We start from the raw sequence: 14656 nt of genomic DNA, 5'->3' as shown, positions 1-14656 counted from the left end.
CTGGTCACCCTAGCTGAGATGGTGCAGAGCCCAGCATCACTGAGCTCTGTGGGGTTTCTGAGGTGGGGGAGGGGAGACGATAGAGGCACAGGCAGGAAAGGGGGAGTCTCAGGCCATGGAGCCCCTCCTGCCTGAGCTCAGACTGTGTGACGGGAGGCCAGGCCATCCGGCCCCAGAGGGGACACCAGGGGGATAGGGGAACGGGGCCCAACGATGCACTTCTCTCACCTAGGGGGGCCTGACCCCAAACCAATCTCTGCCAGTGTTGGGATGGACCTGACCCTAAACCATCTCTGCCCGTGCCAGGATGGGCCTGACCCAGAACCCTCTCTGCCCACACCAGGATGGGCCTCACCCAGAGCCCTCTCTGCCCTGCCCCAGAACAGGCCTGACCCAGAGCCCTCTCTGCCCACACCAGGACGGGCCTCACCCAGAGCCCTCTCTGCCCTGCCCCAGAACAGGCCTGACCCAGAGCCCTCTCTGCCGGCACTGGGATGGGCCTGACCCAGAACCCCCTCTGCAGGCACCGGGATGGGCCTGACCCACAACCTTCTCTGCCCCATGCTGAGACAGGCAGAGGGCACTGGCTGTGGGGGAGCTCCCGGCTACTCTGGCCCCAGCCTCTCCCAGCAGGGGGTGCTGTAAGGAGCCATGTGCACACACGCTGCAGTACCCATGGTATGGAGCCTGCCCGATGGGGTGCAATTTCCCCTTAGGGTGCAGAGCCCTGCACTACTGCACCCCACTGGCTCTGGACCTGGGCAACACTGGGGGGATGGGGCATCTCAGTTTAACACCACCCCTGTAGGGAACTGCCCATTTCCCCCGTAACTCTTGGGTGAGGGGGAGACCCAGAGGAGCTAACGTGCCCATTCCATATTCCTTATGAAAATATGCTTATGATATGAATATGACATAACTGAGATATACTTTATGCCAGATGGCTCATGTGAGATATTGGAAAGATTATGATTTACTGAATGTGATTATCCAATTTGTATGCCTATATCATTTCTGTATCCGAAGTTAGGAATATTGACTATATATCTGTATTTCAGCTAGGCTACTTTGGGTGATACCCACTGCTAACACTTCCGGTACAAAAATGGAAAAGCCAGACAGGGCTGATGGCCCATCACCAAGAACAATAGACTGTGAAAAGCTTGGCCTTCCTGTGGACACTCCATACTGCCACTGACTCATGGATGCTGTAACCCTACAGAGTCAGCTGATCTTGTCCCCTGATACTAAAACATTACCTGGGACTTCTTGTAACTTTCCACTGGAAGGGAAACAAAGGATTCCCGCCTTATGTAAATACTATTTAAGGGTGAGGAGGAAGGGCAACAGAACCCCTCCTCTCCGTGGCCTGTCTGCCCAAGAAGAAAGACTGAAAAAGGGAAGGCAAGGGGGGAGTCCAAACTGAGACAGGGATCCAGTCTGAATATCTGAATACCACAGAAACTTTGCAAACTGCCTGCAACAATATCTATTTGTAACCAATTTCTTTAGTGAAACTAGCTTAGTTTGCGTATTTGATTTCATTTGTTTAGTAATCTGCTTTGTTCTGTTTGTTACCCCTTTTACCACTTAAAATCTGCCTTTTATAGTTAATAAAATTTGTTTTGTTTATTATTAAACCCAGTTTCTGTAATTTCTAACTTGGGGGGCGAGAAGTTGTGCACACCTCTCTCCACATTGAGGGAGGGGGCGACTTTCATAATATATCTTTGGGTCTGCACTCCAAGGGAGGTGGACATCTGAGTGCTGGAGCAAATCCCTCAAACTGAGTCTTCCCAGAGCTGAGCTGCTGCTGGGTGTGGCCCTGCCTGTGTGTGTGTTAGAGGAGGTTTTAAGAGCCTGGCTCAGCAAGACAGGTTAAAGAGGGCCCATGCTGGCAGAACAGGTAGACTCAGTGGTATCTCAGCACATCAGGTGACTTTCCAAGGGGCATGACCCGTCACAGGGAACACAAACGCTTTGGTTATTTTCCCTTGGGAAATGCTATCACTGAGCCCTCACTGCCGCCAGGTGTGGTTACAACGGGAACGCAGAGCGGCCAGCAGCTACTCCTCATTCCTGGACACATTCCTGACTGAAGGGAGGAGGGCTGTGGGGAAATCCCCCAGGGGTGCCTCTGGCACCAGCCGTGCCAATGAGCAGCAGGTGTGCAGGGGAGGACTGGGGTGCTGCTGTGCTCCATCCATTCCTGCCCAACAGGAGGGCCCCGTGGGGTCACAGGCAGCCCAGCACAATCTCACACAGCCCAGAGGCTGCTGGGGGGGGGGTGCACTTGGTCTTCAGCCAGCACTGGGGAAGGAAAATGCCAAGAGAGCAGAAAGCCACCATGGTGCGCTGAGCAAAGCTTGGCCAGACACTAGAACTGAGCCCCGGTTTGCAGGGAGTTGATCCCAGCCCAATTCACACAATGCAACCAGCCCCCATTTACCTCCCCAGCCATCCATACCTCCTGCGTTACTCAGTCCTCATAGCCCACAGTACAATATTGACTCTGGCTCTCCAGGTGAGACGCTGAGCCCTCTCCAGTCCAAGGTATGGTGCCGAATCATTCCATCAGCAGCTGTTTATTATTAACTGCATTCCCCGAGGTCCATTCATGGGACAAGGCAGCTCCCTGCCTAGTGCAAAGTGCCAGCGAAGACTCACTAGTGCATCTCACTGGCCCTGAATGGGACAGAACTGCACCTCCTGCATCCCATGCTCACCCCAGCACCCCTCTGTCCTCCTGGGGGATGCCTACACTGCAATTAAAACCCCACAGCTGGCCCGTGCCAGCTGAGCTGGGCTAAGGGGCCATTGAACGGCAATGTAGACATCCAGGCTCAGGTGGGAACCAGGGCTCTAGGACCCTGTGAGGTGGGAGGATCCCAAAGCTCGAAAGTCTGCACTGCAATTAAACAGCCCCTTAGCATGAGCCTGGTGAGCCCAAGTCAGCTGGTGTGGCCACACCCATCGAGGCCCCTACAGTTAACAGACAGGCTCCTCCAGCTCAGGCTGTGCTTTACTCTAAAGGTCTTGGGGTTCAATGACCCAGCCTGTATGCTGGCCCCACCTATGGGCACACTGTCCTGCTCTGCCAAGCATGCTGGTGACTACCCATGACTGAGACACCTGCCTTCAATAGATGCACCACATCATGGGACTGGGTCTGCTGGGCACAGATTGAGACCAGCATAGGGTTACTATACATCCGGATTTCCCCGGACATGTCCGGCTTTTTGGTGCTCAAATCCCCATCTGGGGGGAATTTCCAAAAAGCCGGACATGTCTGGGGAAATAGGGAGGCATAAGCCAGGGTCCGCCCGGCCCCAGCACGATCCGCCGGGTCCGCAGCGCAGCCCAGCCGCCCCGGCTACATTGTAGTGAGCTCGGGCTTCCCTCGCGGGCGGGGACCCCCCGGCCACTGTGTGACCCTTCCTGTGGCCCTGTTGCCCCGCGCGGCTCGGAACCCGGTGCCGCAGGAGCTGTTTCCGGCGGGGACAACAGGCCGGGGAACGTGTTCGGCAATGGCAGGAAGGAGGCTGCGGCCAGGGCTGCAGGGACCCTTGCCGCCCCGGTCGCCGCTGAGTATCTGAAGCCCCCTCCAGGCAGAGGCTGCCGGGTGAGCGGGGGAGCAGGGCAGGCGGGGGGGGGGTGCAGAGGCTGCAGGGCGAGGAGGAGCACGGCAGGCAGGGGCATAGAGGCTGCAGGGGCAGGGGGGTGCAGGGGCTGCAAGGCGAGTGGGGAGCAGGGGTCACAGAGGCTGCAGGGGCGGGGGGGTGCAGGGGCTGCAGGGCAAGTGGGGAGCAGGGGTCTCAGAGCCTGCAGAGGCGGGAGGTGTAGGAGGGTGCAGGGGCAGGACAGGTGGGGGGCTCAGAGGCTACAGGGGCGGGGGGGTGCAGAGGCTGCAGGGCAAGTGGGGAGCAGGGAAGCACTTAGCAACCCCCAACCAAGATCAGAGCAAGAGGGAGGAGGAGGAATGCAGGGTGCTCAGAGGAGGGGGCAGAGTTGGAGCAGGGACTTTGGGGAAGGGGCGGGGCCGGGGTGGGGTTGGGGCGGTGCCGGGGGTGGGGAAGGGGCAGAGTTGGGGCAGCGCCAGGGCCCCTGTGGAGTGTCCTCTTTTTTCAGTGCTGAAATATGGTAACCCTAGACCAGCACAACCTCATCCCCCCTGGCTCTGTGTGTGCTGGGAGCTCCAGGCAGCTGTGTGGGGGGGCGAGGGGTTACTGGGTGCTGTACTGGCAAATCACCAATGGGTAGATGTGGACAGCTCCACAGTGTGGCTTTGCAGGGGTTGTGACGGGGTCTGGCAGGGACAGCTACATTTCCCTGGTGGGTTACAAGTGAGGCTCTTGGAAGAAGCCCGTTGTGACAAAGTGGGAATGTGCTTAATGTTTCAGCTGAATACTGTGTGTGCCTCAGTTTCCCCTATGTGTTAGTCAAGTATCTAGGAGGTAGGACAAGGGTGTGTGATCATTCCAGAGACCCCTAGGGGCAGGTATGACTGCTGACTGGCTGACTGGGCACAGAAAATGGCCAACACCCTGTATCCTGGCACCTGATGGCTGGGGCCCATCCTCTCCAGGAGCCAGCCAGAGGAGTGGCAGAACAAAGTGAGAGGTGGAGGCCAGGTGACCTGCTTGCCTGGGAAAGAGACAAAGGATGAAGGAGGGGCCACTGGGCATGACTGAGGTTGGGCTGCTAGAAACCAGTCAGTCTCCTGGTTGGGACTCGGGGGGGAGATCCCAGGACTCTGGGCTCTGGACTCTGGGACTGAGTACAGGTGGGCAACAGTTCTGGCCACATTTTTTTTCAGCCAAAAACGCAGATGTGGCCAGACTGAAATATTTAGCAAATTCCTGTTGATTTTGACCATTTTTTCCCAGTGGAAAATAATTTTTTAAAGAAAAATCAAAATGTTTCAATTTTCTGGTTTAGAAACCCTGTTTCATTTCAAACCATCCTTTTGTTGTGTGAAAAAGAGAAATCAGGGTGCGTAACAAAGGGCCAGACCTTGTGTTGCAGTTGCCGGCTGCTGGAAGGAAACATTGCGCGTTTGACCATCACCTTTTCTTTTTTTTTTCTTCAATTTGTTAAAAATTTCAAAAAAAATCCCTTTGGGTTGGGCCTGGAATGACATGGGCTTTTCCATGGTTTGGGACTGCCAGTAAGCCAGGCCTTGCAGGCTGCCAGCCTCTCGGGCACCAGGCCTGTGGGTACATGTAGGTGGCTGGAGGCTGTGGCCCATGGGCGCACCAGGCCTGTGGGCTCTGTCTCGCATTAGCCTGGCTCCGTGGACACTGCCCCCCTGACCCCACTGGGTGATGCTGGCCTGCCAGAGGAGGGGATTTGTGGTGTCTTTGCTCCCTCTGGTGGTTGAATGTGGCACTGCCCGGCAGAGAACTGAGCTCCCAGCTGGGACATCTGCTGCCCGATGGGTCTGCCCCAGCATGGGGCAGGTACAAATCAAAGGGCTGTTTGTGCAGTTTCATGTGGCCGTGAATCTTCCTGGGGGGTGGAGGAGTGTCACTGGGCGACACTGGCCCTTTCAGAGGAAGTAGGGACCTTGCCCCTTGTGACGTTATTGACATAAACTGGGACCATATAGATCATTGTTGCAACCAAGGTCCTGTAGTGGCACCCAAATCTTGTATAAAGGGGTCAAATGGGGTGTCTAAGACAAGGTTATGATTTACTGGTTATGATTATGCTGTCTATATGTGTGCATCAGTTTTGTAGTTGAAGTTATGAATATTGGCTCTATACTGTCTGTATGGCAAATTTATGCTATGCTTCTGGGTGACATCCCAGACAAGCTGAGATTAGCTCTGCCTAGCCTGCTTGATGGCCCATTAAGGACCATCAGCTATACAATGGACTCATTGAGAGAAGGCAAATATGCCTTCAGACTCAGCAAAGTAGGCAGGGACTGGCCCATGTGACTCCAGGCTCCATTTTGCTGTAATTTTCCACGGTAAGAACAAAGAGGTGTTCTTACACCTGGAAAAGACTATATAAGGCTGATGCCTCATCTCCATCTGGTCTTCAGTCCTGCTTCTTATCTCTGGAGGAACTTTGCTACAAACTGAAGCTCTGAACAAAGGACTGAGGACCCATCCCAGCGGGGGATGTATTCCAGAGTCTTGATTTGAACCTGCAGTTTATTCCATCACTGCTACAAGCCCGAACCAAGAACTTTGCCGTTACTGTATGTAATTGATTCCATTTAACCAATTCTAACTCTCATCTCTATCTTTTTCCTTTTATGAATAAACCTTTAGATTTTAGATTCTAAAGGATTGGCAACAGCGTGATTTGTGGGTAAGATCTGATTTGTATATTGACCTGGGTCTGGGGCTTGGTCCTTTGGGATCAGGAGAACCTTTTTTCTTTTATTTGGGTATTGGTTTTCATAACCATTTGTCCTCATAACGAGTGGTACTGGTGGTGATACTGGGAAACTGGAGTGTCTAAGGAAATGACTTGTGAGACTTGCCGTTAGCCGGTGGCGTGAGACCGAAGTCCTCTTAGTCTGGCTGGTTTGGTTTGCCTTAGAGGTGGAAAAACCCCAGCCTTGGGCTGTAACTGCCCTGTTTGAGCAATTTGTCCTGCGTTGGCGCTCTCAGTTGGGTTCCGCCAGAACCGCATTGTCACACCCCTGTGACTTGCCAGCTCACCCAAGCACCTGGGCTTAGAGACCTGGTGGGTGAGTCCTTAGCAGGCTGGGAAGAAGCCCTGCCTCATTACAGTGAGTCTCCGGGCACCCACCAGCCGCTCCGGGGAGCCCAGCCTCCGATCTCCCTTTGGTCTCAAGTGACTGAGTTCAGCAGTCCCCGCTTGGCACCCCTGCATTCTGCTGAGTGGGGAATGCCCTGGCCAGGCCTGGGGTGTGGATCAGCCTAAGCAAATGCTCCAGCCTTATCCACAGAGAGGCAGTTCCCAGGACCCAGCTGCTCTACCCACATGGAGAGAGAGTCCCTCTGTCAGCATCCATCCAGCCCTGCCCACAGTCCAGTCTGGCCTCTTGTGTATCCTCCACCCCCATCCCAGCACCTTAAGCAGTCCTGGGCCAGGAGAGCTCAGCACCCTACGCAAGCCAGGACAACATTCATCACCCCCGTGTGCACACTGCTGGTAAAGCCGCAGAACTGTGCTTCCCCCCTAGGTGGTGTGAAGCCCAAGCTCAGATGTGACACAGGTTCACGCTGGGGCTCTGGAGTCGCTATCCTTCTCAGTCCCAGCTCCGCACGCCCACCATGCACCGGCCACCTTTCCCCCCCGGCCATTCTCAGGGCTGTGCTTTCCAGCGGGGGAAATTAACCCTTTCACTGCCAGAGACTCGGACTCCATCTTCTGGGGCTCACACTGGCAATCAGCTTGGGGGACCCAGTGTGCTTGCTCATTTGTCCTTGGAGCACAACCACACGCCTCCCTGGAAAAATCATGGAGCAGGTCCTCAAGGAAACCATTTTGAAGCCCTTGGAGGAGAGGAAGGTGATCAGGAACAGTCACATGGATTCACCAAGGGCAAGTAATGCCTGACCAACCTGATTGCCTCCTACGATGAGATAACTGGCTCTGTGGATATGGGGAAAGCAGTGGATGTGATATATCTTGACTTTAGCAAAGCTTTTGGTACAGTTTCCCACAGTATTCTTGCCAGCATGTTAAAGAAGTATGGATTGGATGAATGGACTATAAGGTGGATAGAAAACTGGCTAAATTGTCAGGCTCAACAGGTAGTGATCAACGGCTCGATGTCTAGTTGGTAGCCAGTATCAAGTGGAGTGCCCCAGGGATTGCCTAGGGCGGCAGGATTTGGGGGGCGGCATTTTGCCGCCCTCGGCGGAAATTCGGTGGCGGGGGGTCCTTCCGCTCTGGGTCTTTGGCGGAAATTCACTCGCTCCAGGACCCGCTGCCTAAGTGCCCCGAAGACGTGGAGCATCCCCCCGAATGCTCAGAGGAGGAGCGCTGCCGCCTAGGGAGGCAAAAACCCTGGCGCCGCTCCTGGCTGTGGGTTGGGATTGAGGAGCATGGCGGGGGTGGGGTGCCAGGGCTGGGATGGCAGGGGGGCCTGTGGGTTGGGATTGAGAAGCATGGCAGGGATGGGGGCGCCCCCTGTACCCCCATTATTCCTTCCCCAGTTTCCTCCTCTGGGCCTCCCTTTAAGACACATTCCTCTGTGCTCGCTAGGAAGGGTTTTTAAAGCTTATGCTCTAATAAATTTGTTAGTCTCTAAGGTGCCACAAGTACTCCTATGTTCTTTTTGCGGATACAGACTAACACGGCTGCTAGTCTGAAACCTAGGAAGGGTTTTGTCTCTTGTTGTCTCTTGGCAAAACTCTGCCAGCTAATGACTGGGACAGTTTCCTTAATCACTGACAACACCTCTCCTGTCCCAGCGCCTGAGGGCATGTTGCCTTCTGCTGGAAAGGAGCTAGTCTCAGCCCCTCCCGTTCTTGGAAGCACCCTGCTTCCCTGTGTTACAGTCACAGGGATCCTCACCCACCTCAGTGGTTCCTGAGATTCCCTGCCCCTTCCCTGTGCCCTCCGCTGGGACACATTTCTCTCTGCTCCCTAGAGCCCGGTTTATCTCTGGTTCAGCTGCAACCTGCTGGCAGCTAACAACCTGGACAGTTCTCTCCCTGGCAAGCAATACACCCCCATCCGTTCCTGATGTGGTGTTGCCTCCAGCTGTAATCAGGGCCAGCTTTAAGCCGATTCAGCCTATTCGGATGAATTGGGCCCCGCGCCTAAGAGGGCCCCCGCAGCTGTCCACTCCGCCCCCAGCTCACTTCCCCCTCCTCCCCTCCCCTGAATGCTCCGCCCCCTGTTCCTCCCCCTCCCCTGCTTCCCACGAATCAGATGTTCGCGGGAAGTCTGAAAAGGGGCAGGCGGCAGCAGCAATAGGTAAGCTGGGGCGGGGGGCGCGAGGAGGGCTCCTGGGAGGCGCGGCCCAGTCCGGCCCTGGCCGAGAGGCCCCGGCGGCTCTGGCTCCAGCCCGGCACGGACCCCGGGGCACTGGCCCCGGCTGAGCGCGCCGGCCCGGCCCCACGGATCCAGCCCGGCCCTGGTGCCGGCCGAGCACCCGAGCGGCTCTGACTCAGGCCCGGCTCGGGCCCCGGAGCAGCGGCCCCAGTTCTGGCCGAGCACCCCCAGCACGGCCCCACGGCTCCGGCTCCGGCCGAGCACCCCTGGCCCCGGCTCGGGCCCCAGGGCGCTGGCCCGGCCCCGGCCCGAACACCTCAGGCCCCGGCCCCGGTGGCTCTGGCTCAGGTCCCGGCGCGCCGGCTCGGCCCCGGGCCGAGCGACTCTGGCCTGGCCCCGGCCCCAGCGGCTCCGGCCTGGACCCAAACCCCGCGACCCCAGCCCGAGCGGGGCCCGATTCCTGGGGGCGAGACTTGCCGGCGGCAAGCCCCGCCCCCAGGAATCGGGCCCCACTCTTGCTAAGGCCAGCCCTGGCTGCAATGCAGGAGTTGGTCTCAATCACCTGAAAGCATGTGGCTTCCCCCATGCTGTAGAAGAATCAAGGAGATTCTCTCCCATTCTCTCAGCAGTTCCTGAGACGTTACCCTTTCCCTCTGGGGTCCCAGCATAAAACTCCCTCCTTCTGCAGGCAAATACTTTAATCTGAACTACATGGAAAAAATCATTACCAAGAAGCAGGTCAACTAGGAGGTGTTCTATTACCCTCACAGTCAAAACACTTTCCAAACCTTCCCACACCACATGGATTTGGGCCCCTGTATCCCTCTGCCCCAAGTACTCCCTGCCATCAATTTGGACAACCTTAATATGCTCCATATCTGGTTCTGCAGAGGCTAATGTCACAAAACCAATATAATAGGTTTCAGTTGCTTGGGGGGTTTCTGTGTTGAGAGCAGCAGAACTAACATGAGCTATTGGTTGCCTGCTTCCTCCTAGCACAGGGCATTTATTCCTCATAGCACTTTTGGGGATCTTCTGTTTTTACGGGAGATTTGGGATAGGAGTTACCAGTAGAAGAATGTTTTTGCGTAAGAGAATGTTTAGTCTCCCAACCCCCTTCTCTCTTCCCAGGGACAAAATGGGATCCTCCCTTCCCACAGTTCTAAACTCCTCTTTCTGTGGCCTGCCCTCAATAGACGCCCGAGTCTGTTCAAAGGCATCAGCTAAAAAAGCCATCTCAGCCACAGTCTTTACATCTTTGTCCCATAGACACTGCTTTACATCAGCCGTACATATGCTTAGGAAATGCTCTTGAGCAACAAGATCAAGCATTCCTTCAAAACTTGCCCTCTTTACCCCTCACCCATTTTCCCAACAAATCTTTCATTTTGTTTACATGTTCCCCATCACTCATCCCAATATCCCTTTTAAGATTCCAAAATTTAACTCTATATGTTTCAGGGGTAATCTGAAAACTTTGCAAAACAGTATCTTTAAATTTACAATAGTCTAAAGCATCTTCAATAGACATTCCATTGAATACATTTCGAGCTTTATCAGTTAATTTCGCAATCAGAGTAGGAACGCTCTTATCATCAGGGATTTCATGTATTACACTCAGCCTTTCAAAGGTAGTCAGATATTCAGCAATATTATCATCTTCACTGTCTGCAGAACATAAGTGTTCTCATTTGTGGATTTTTGAAGTGATGGGAGTCGTTGAGGTCAGGGGGTTCTGGTTCTGCTTCTCTAGCAGGTCCAGTTGGTGTTCTCGCTCTCTCTCTCTTTTTCTCTTTCTTCCATAGCCCTTCTGTGTGCAGCCTCCTTTTCTGCAACCTGCTGCCTAAAAAGCTCCAACTTCGCAATCGCTTCACTGCTTTCACTGATTTTCCTGCTTTTCTGTTCCTACTTCCCTTTCCCGAAATAAGCAAACAGAAAATAACAAAACTGTGACCTCCTCCTGACTTATTTGCCACTGCACTTAAGACTCACTTAAAATCACAAATATCAGTGCTTAAAATGTAAACTCCACTTGGAGTAACAAGCTGCACATATACCCTGCTCGCTGTGCCACTGTGACGTTCCTCTCTGCTGTTATCTGGACTGGTGATCTGCTAGGTCACTCCAATCCTCGACTCTGGGAGCCAGCCTTACCCTGCTCTGCTCTGAGAACCCCCACTCCTGGGCTGTTCACGCATAGCCTCTGGCATGTAAGCTGCTCCTTGGATTGTGCAACCAAATGACACTAGCCAATATCTCCGGTCCCAGACACAACCCTAGGAACCTCCTTGCAGTGTCCAGTTATGCCCACTGGACACTGCAAGCTTATATGAGTTTGTCAATTTAACAAAGAATTTGATATGTACCAGGTTTGTTATCCCAAGGGGAGCCTCTGACATGCTTCAAACCAAATGCACTGCTTCAGGTAGAATAAATAAACAGATTTATTAACTACACAGATAGATTTTAATTGATTATAACTCAAAGCATAACAAGATGGATTTGGTCAAATGAAATAAAAGGAAAACACATTCTAAGCTGATCTTAACACTTTCAGTGTCCTTACAAACGTAGATGCTTCTCACCACAGGCTGGCTGGTTGCCCTTCAGCCGGCCTCTCCCCTTTCATCAGCACTTCAGTCGCTTGTTGGTGATGTCTGTAGATGGTGGTGGAAGAGAGAGGAAGCATGGCAAAATGTCTCTCCCTTTTATCATGTCCTTCCTTTCCTCTTGGCTCCCCCCCACCTTCAGAGTCAGGTGAGCACTACCTCATCGCAGTCCCAAACTGACCAAGGGAAGGGGGCTGACTCACTCAAGAGTCCAACAGATCCTTTTGTTGCTGCCTAGGCCAGTGTCCTTTGTTTCTGTGAGGCTGGGCTGGGTTTGCCCCATACATGCCCTGATGAAGTGTGAACTGCCCCTCTGCTCTTGGGGAGTTTTTGCCTGGTTTTGTTTCAAGCCATGAGGACACATTTTCAGCCTCATAACTATATACATGACATTATAACCTATAACATTACTATAACAACAATTACTATAATATTACTATAACAACAATGCTCAGTGCATCATGAGCCTTCCGAAGACACCTGAAATAACAAACTTTGCATTGGATACCACACAATCATTTTATAAGGATGAATATGGGGGTTCAGGGGGTTCCCACGAGGTACAGAACGTCACAGCAGGTGTATTGGGCCGCTGATCACTGGAGCCTGGTCCCCACTAAGCCCCCACTTCAGACTAAGGTATGCAAATTCAGCTACGTTAATAACGTAGCTGAATTCGAAGTACCTTAGTCTGAACTTGCCACGGGTCCAGACGCGGCAGGGAGGCTCCCCCGTCGATGCCGCATACTCCTCTCGCCGAGCTGGAGTACCGGCGTCGACGGCGAGCACTTCCGGGATCGATCCCAGAACATTGATTGTCTGCCGCCGGACCCTCCAGTAAGTGTAGACGTACCCTGGGATGCGGCAGGGCTAGTACGGCGTATGGCCTGGGGGTGGGAGGGTCATGGGGAAGGTCTGGGGATGTGCAAGGCCTGGACAGGGCTGAATCCCGCGGGCCTGAGACTGATCCATTGAGCTCGATTTAACTGAGGTGTCACCCTGTCCCCTGAACCCGCCGGACAGAGCTGGGGGCAACTCCAGGCAGCTGAAAGCATCCTCCTGGTAAGCACACTGCAGTCCCCATATTCCAGGACCCCAGCGTGAGCCCAGCATTTCACCCCAACTCTCTGTTAGTTACATGTCAAGGGGAGTCCTCCAGACTCTGCCCTGCCTGTGTCTACCCCACCTGAGAGGACCCCTCTGCCAACTACACGCGCCTAATTTTACAGAGACCAGCACCACCGATAGCTCCCATTCTTCTTCAAACCCCACCCGTAAACAACACCTCCAACAGACTGGGCCCTCAGCACATGGCCTGCTCCCTGCACTGTTGGCCACTAGCTGTGTAATCCTGAGCTGTGCGGGTCAGAGGCTGTCAACATGTAATGCTGGGAGCTCGTGCTTCCCCACTGCCTGAGGCTGCTTTTGTGTGCAGTTCCCGTCCAGACGGGGAGCACAAACCTTGGTATCCTGCTGGCATGCGCACCGGCTGGCCATGTCCTGTGAACTGACTTTCTGATGGTCCAGCTGCAACCTGTCTCTCAGGAGATGCCGGTGTCAATGCTGATCACTGGCTTGCAGGGCTGGGGACCGCCGCTGCTGTTGTGTATCCGATGTCGGCAGCGTCCAGTCAGGTCTCAGGCACCTTCTATTACTTCTGTACCTTTCTCCTGTGCATGTCTCAATATGATAATGGCTGTCTGGACTCATTGCTACCACCCTTGCTGCTCGCCAACCTGGTGTTGTTCCCATGGATAGTGGATCTCGGCAATGGAACACACAGAGCAATCAGGTCACAGCATCTCGTCTGTCTTTCCTGTGGATGCTTTAATCTGGTGTGAGCCCTTTGGGTTGTAGCAGTGCGTGTGAGAATGGAAGAGTAGCTCGCAACATCCTCCTCATCATGTGCAGGGCAGTATTCCTGTTAGTGGTGCTTTTCTCAAGTACAAAAGAGCCCAGGAGGGATCTTTGCCTGATGCAGCTGTTTTGGGAAACATGGATTTCATCATCGGAACGGTTCACCCAGCCATTCTGTTCCATTGCAGGTATCCAGGGCTGAATGAGTTTCACTCCCCCAGATCTTGCGAAGTTCCCCTCTTCTGTGCTTGCAAACAGAACTTGGTCACTCACTAATTCTTCAGTATTAGGATATAGATATTCAGGCCTGTCTGCAAAGGCCTATACTTTAAGAATTTAGGTGTATTTTTATTACTTAGCTAGTTATAGAGGTATAAAAGAGAGAATTAAAATCACTGTCTGTCTGTATAGGGCCTTTTTTTACTGTGACAGTCTGAGGCCCTGTTCTTAGGCTAAGGCCTTTGGCTAAGCAGCAGAGGCAGCCATAAGCTGGGAAGTGAACGGTCCCATCCTCACATTCCAAACGAGTCACATGGAAATAAGGTGCTATTGGGCTGTTAGCAATACAATCCTGTCCTGATATTCCTATCACCTTCAGAGAAAGGGAAGAGCCTAGAAGATGTAAAAGGAAACTTAGTTTAATAGTTTTCTGTCTGGTAAGAACTCACTTATCAATAGACACAGCTGGAAAACCCTTATGTCTGTATAGATGTAGTTGTGAAATCCTCGCTTCTGTATTGTTTTGTATGTTTATTTGCATGGTCTCTGTCTGGTTCCGTAATTGTTTCTGTCTGCTGTATAATTAATTTTATTGGCTGTAAACCAATTAAGGTGGTGGGATATAATTGGTTAAATAATCATGTTACAATATGTTAGGATTGGTTAGTTAAATTTCAGTAAAATGATTGGTTAAGGTACAGCTAAGCAGAACTCAAGTTTTACTATATAGTCTGCAGTCAATAAGGAAGTAAAGGGGGGAATGGGAACAAGGACTGGGGGAATTGGGATCATGTTTTGCTAAGGGGGGAATGGGAACAGGGAATGGGAACAGGAACAGGAACGGGGACACAGGCAAGGCTCTGTGGTGTCAGAGCTGGGAAGGGGGACACTAAGGAAGGAAACTGGAATCATGCTTGCTGAAAGTTCTCCCCAATAAACATCGAATTGTTTGCACCTTTGGACTTCGGGTATTGTTGCTCTCTGTTCATGCGAGAAGGACCAGGGAAGTGAGAGGGTGAAGGAATAAGCCTCCTAACATTCAG

This window comes from Malaclemys terrapin, chromosome 7 (genome assembly GCF_027887155.1).
Source record: "Malaclemys terrapin pileata isolate rMalTer1 chromosome 7, rMalTer1.hap1, whole genome shotgun sequence".
Classification (NCBI taxonomy): domain Eukaryota; kingdom Metazoa; phylum Chordata; order Testudines; family Emydidae; genus Malaclemys; species Malaclemys terrapin.
Note: the sequence above shows the minus strand (reverse complement) of the source record.